General features: G+C 39.7%; 1 non-coding gene across 1 annotated transcript; it reads right to left on the bottom strand.

Annotated features, from left to right (window-relative positions):
* Positions 1-2,561: 2,561 nt before the first annotated feature.
* Positions 2,562-2,669, bottom strand: LOC130953805 (small nucleolar RNA R71). Its single transcript, XR_009075966.1, has one exon. It is a non-coding gene; the product is annotated as a small nucleolar RNA R71 (small nucleolar RNA).
* Between the last annotated feature and the right edge of the window lie 2,570 nt (positions 2,670-5,239).

Genomic DNA, 5,239 nt, shown 5'->3' with positions numbered 1-5,239 from the left:
CGTACTGTGACAGAGTGCGTGAGCATTAGCTTTCACTGAGAGGATGGGAGGTAGCCACTGACAACGGTGAAACCCTACACGAGCTTGCCATGGAAAGGAGTAGGAAGGATTGGATGAAGGCAGTAGGAAAGCAGAGAGACGGAAGGGAAGGCATCTTCATTCGCTTATCTGAAGCTCTCACCAATGATATACATAAGTATCCCTATCTTTATCTTTTATGTTATTTTCGTTCATCACCATATCCATTTGAGTCTGCCTGACTAAGATTTACAAGATGACCATAGCTTGCTTCATACCACCAATCTCCGTGGGATCGACCCTTACTCGCGTAAGGTTTATTACTTGGACGACCCAGTGCACTTGCTGGTTAGTTGTGCGAAGTTGTGTTTATGCCATGGTATTGAGCACCAAGTCTTTGGAGCCATTACTAGGGATTGTTTGTGTTTTGAAAAGTATTGATCACAATTTCGTGCACCAAGTTTTTGGCGCCGTTGCCGGGGATTGTTCTTGTGTATGGACAACTGACGGTTCATCTTGTTGCTTAGATTAGGTATTATTTTTCTTCAGAGTTCTTAAGAATGAATTCTAGTGTTTCAAGGTGATGTTCTTATCATCACCAAAGCTGATTGATCATCATCAATTTAGCTCTTGAATGCAATGTCCTGCTGAAGCTTAGCTAGCTATGTCTAATTCCTTTAGACTAAAGCTTTAGACTAACATTGCATGATTCCTGGAATTCTCATTAAGAATTTTGATACCTTTATTTTTCTTTTTATATAAATTTCGAAAAAGCACAAAAAAAAAATTACAAAATCATAAAAACCAAAAATATTTCTTGTTTGAGTCTAGAGTCTCATCTTAAGTTTGGTGTCAATGGCATGTTTCTGTCTTCTTGCATTTTTCAAATTTATGCATGTGTCTTCATTAATCTTCAAGTTGTTCTTGATGATTTCCTTGTTTTGATCTTTGAATTCTATTGACTTGAGTGTTTTGTTGTTTCTCATATGCATTCTTATTTTGTTAGTGTCAATAGTATACAAACTGCTAAGTTTGGTGTCTTGCATGCTTTGTTATTTGATTATTCTTCATTATTAAAAATCCAAAAATATTTTAATTTGAGTCTTTTCAAGTCAATAATACAGAGAATTGAAGATTCAGAACATACTGCAGAGGAATTATACAGAAAAAGCTGGGCATTCAAAAATGCCCAGTGAAGAAGGCAGACTGGCGTTTAAACGCCAGCCAGGGTACCTGGTTGGGCATTTAACGCCCAAAAAGGGTGCATTTTGGGCGTTAAACGCCAGAATGGATACCATTCTGGGCGTTTAACGCCAGGATGGCTAAAGGGGGAAGATTTTGTTTTCAAAATCAATTTTTTTTTCAAGTTTTCAAAGTTTTTCAAAATCAAATCTTTTTCAAATCATATCTTTTCAATCAAATGTTTTCAAAATCAATTTCTTTCCTTTTTCAAAGATACTTACTAACAATTACTGATTTGATTGAACATTTTTTGCCTTTTCTGTTGAGGAAGGTTTCATGTTTGAATCATATCTTTTCTTGTTAGGCAAGTCATTAATTTTTAAAATCAAATCTTTTTAAAATTGTTTTCAAAACATATCTTTTAAAATTGTTTTCAAATCAAATCTTTTCAATCATATCTTTTTAATCACATCTTTTTCAAAATGAGTTTTCAATCAAATCTTTTTAACTTCTTATTTAAAAATCTTTTTCAAAAATCACTTGATTTCTTTCTTACTTTTATTTTCGAAAATCAATTGGTGTTTTTCAAAAATGTTTTCAAAATATTTTAATTAATTTTTGAAAAATTACTTCCCTCCTTCTCACATCCTTCTATTTATGGAGTACTACTCCTTCTTAATGCACAATTCGAACTCTATCTAATCAAGTTCGAATTCTCCTTCTTCTTCCTTCTATTTTTCTTTTCTTCTGACACCTCAAGGAATCTCTATACTGTGACATAGAGGATTCCATATTTTCTTGTTCTCTTCTCCTTCATATGAGCAGGAACAAAGACAAAGGCATTCTTGTTGAAGCTGACCCTGAACCCGAAAGGACCTTGAAGAGAAAGCTAAGAGAAGCCAAAGCACAACTCTCTTTAGAGGACCTAACCGAATTCTTCAAAGAAGAAGAAGACATGGCAGCCGAAAACAACAATAATGCAAACAATGCAAGGAAGGTGCTGGGTGACTTTACTGCACCTACTCCTGATTTTTTATGGGAGAAGCATCTCTATCCCTGCCATTGGAGCAAACAACTTTGAGCTTAAACCTCAATTAGTTTCTCTAATGCAACAGAATTGCAAGTTCCATGGACTTCCATTGGAAGATCCTCATCAGTTCTTAGCTGAGTTCTTGCAAATCTGTGACACAGTCAAGACTAATGGGGTTGACCCTGAGGTCTATAGACTAATGCTATTCCCTTTTGCTGTAAGAGACAGAGCTAGAATATGGTTGGACTCTCAACCTAAAGAAAGCCTGGACTCTTGGGAAAAGCTAGTCAATGCCTTCTTGGCAAAGTTCTTTCCACCTCAAAGATGGAGTAAGCTTAGAGTGGAAGTCCAAACCTTCAGACAGAAGGATGGAGAATCCCTCTATGAAGCTTGGGAAAGATACAAACAATTGATCAGAAAATGTCCTTCTGACATGCTTTCTGAATGGAGCATCATAGGTATTTTCTATGATGGTCTCTCTGAACTATCTAAGATGTCCTTGGATAGCTCTGCTGGAGGATCTCTTCATCTGAAGAAGACGCCTACAGAAGCTCAAGAGCTCATTGAAATGGTTGCAAATAACCAATTCATGTACACTTCTGAGAGAAATCCTGTGAACAATGGGACTAGTCAGAAGAAAGGAGTTCTTGAGATTGACACTCTGAACGCCATTTTGGCTCAGAATAAAATATTGACTCAACAAGTCAATTTGATTTCTCAAAGTCTGTCTGGAATGCAAAATGCACCTGGCAATACTAAGGATGCTTCATCTGAGGAAGAAGCTTATGATCCTGAGAACCCTTCAATGGAAGAGGTGAATTACCTAGGAGAACCCTATGGAAACACCTATAATTCTTCATGGAGAAATCACCCAAATTTCTCATGGAAGAATCAAGAGAAACCTCAACAAGGTTTCAACAACAATAATAGTGGAAGAAACAGGTTTAGCAATGGCAAGCCTTTTCCATCATCTTCTCAGCAACAGACAGAGAATTCTAAGCAGAACCCCTCTGACTTAGCAACCATGGTCTCTGATCTGATCAAAACCACTCAAAGTTTCATGACTGAAACGAGGTCCTCCATTAGGAATTTGGAGGCACAAGTGGGACAGCTGAGCAAGAAAGTCACTGAACTCCCTCCTAGTACTCTTCCAAGCAATACAGAAGAAAATCCAAAAGGAGAGTGCAAGGCCATAAACATGGCCGAATTTGGAGAGGAAGGAGAGGAAGTGAACGCCACTGAGGAAAACCTCAATGGGCGTGCACTGACCTCCACTGAGTTCCCCAATGAGGAACCATGGGAATCTGAGGCTCAAAATGAGACCATAGAGATTCCATTGGACTTACTTCTGCCTTTCATGAGCTCTGATAAGTATTCTTCCTCTGAAAAGGATGAGTATGTCACTGAAGAGCAAGTTGCTAAGTACCTTGGAGCAATCGTGAAGCTAAATGACAAGTTATTTGGAAATGAGACTTGGGAGGATGAACCTCCTTTGCTCACCAAAGAACTGGATGACTTGTCTAGGCAGAAACTACCTCAAAAGAGACAAGACCCTGAGAAGTTTTCCATACCTTGTACCATAGGCACCATGACCTTCAAGAAGGCTCTGTGTGACTTAGGGTCAAGTGTAAACCTCATGCCTCTCTCAGTAATGGAGAAGCTAAAGATCTTTGAGGTACAAGCTGCAAAAATCTCACTAGAGATGGCAGACAACTCAAGAAAACAAGCTTATGGACTTGTAGAGAATGTTTTGGTAAAAGTTGAAGACCATTACATCCCTACTGATTTCATAGTCCTAGAGACTGGAAAGTGCATGGATGAATCCATCATCCTTGGCAGACCCTTCCTAGCCACAGCAAAGGCTGTGATTGATGTTGATGGAGGTGAACTGATCATTCAAGTGAATGAAGAATCCTTTGTGTTTAAGGCTCAAGGATACCCCTCTGTCACCATGGAGAGGAAGCATGAAGAGCTTCTCTCAATTCAGAGACAAACAGAGCCCCCACAGTCAAACTCTAAGTTTGGTGTTGGGAGGCCACAACCAAACTCTAAGTTTGGTGTTGAACCCCCACATCCAAACTCTAAGTTTGGTGTTGGGAGGTTCCAACATTGCTCTGAGTATCTGTGAGGCTCCATGAGAGTCCTCTGTCAAGCTACTGACATTAAAGAAGCGCTTGTTGGGAGGCAACCCAATGATTATATTCTATATACTTTCTTTTGTTATTTTATGTTTTTTTGTAGGTTGATGATCATAAGAAGTCACAAAATCCATTGAAAAAGCAAAAACAAAATGAAAAACAGGAAGAAAAACAGCACACCCTGGAGGAAGATGTTGCTGGCGTTCAAACACCAGTAAACCTAGCAGTTGGGCGTTTAACGCCCAGTCTAGCACCATTCTGGGCGTTTAACGCCAGAAAGGGGCACCAGACTGGCGTTAAACGCCAGAAAAGGGCAAGAACCTGGCATTAAACGCCAGGAATGGGCATCAGCCCGGCGTTTAACGCCAGAAATGGCTCAAAACGTGATTTTGAGTGCCATTTGGTGCAGGGATGACTTTTCCTTGACACCTCAGGATCTATGGACCCCACAGGATCCCCACCAACCCACCACACTCTCTCTTCTTCTTCACCCATTCACCAATCACCTCAATACCTCTTCCTCATAAACCCTTCTTCACTCCTTCATCTTCAAACCACCTAAACACCACTTCTCCCCCTCCTTGGCCGAACACAAAGCCATCTCCCTCTCCTCTATTTCTTCTTCTTCTACTATCATCTCTCTTCTTTTGCTCGAGGACGAGCAAACCTTTTAAGTTTGGTGTGGAAAAAGTACTGCTTTTTGTTTTTCCATAACCATTTAAGGCATCCAAAGCCGGTTCAACTGAGAAGGCATGACCTCAAGCCCATCACTAAGAAAAAGATGGAGCAAACAAGAGACCCCTCTCATCAAGAGATCCCTGAGATACCTCAAGGGATGCACTTTCCTCCACAAGACTATTGGGAGCAACTA

This window comes from Arachis stenosperma, chromosome 9 (assembly GCF_014773155.1).
Source record: "Arachis stenosperma cultivar V10309 chromosome 9, arast.V10309.gnm1.PFL2, whole genome shotgun sequence".
In the NCBI taxonomy this organism is placed as follows: domain Eukaryota; kingdom Viridiplantae; phylum Streptophyta; class Magnoliopsida; order Fabales; family Fabaceae; genus Arachis; species Arachis stenosperma.
This window is presented reverse-complemented; position numbering and strand designations above follow the sequence as displayed.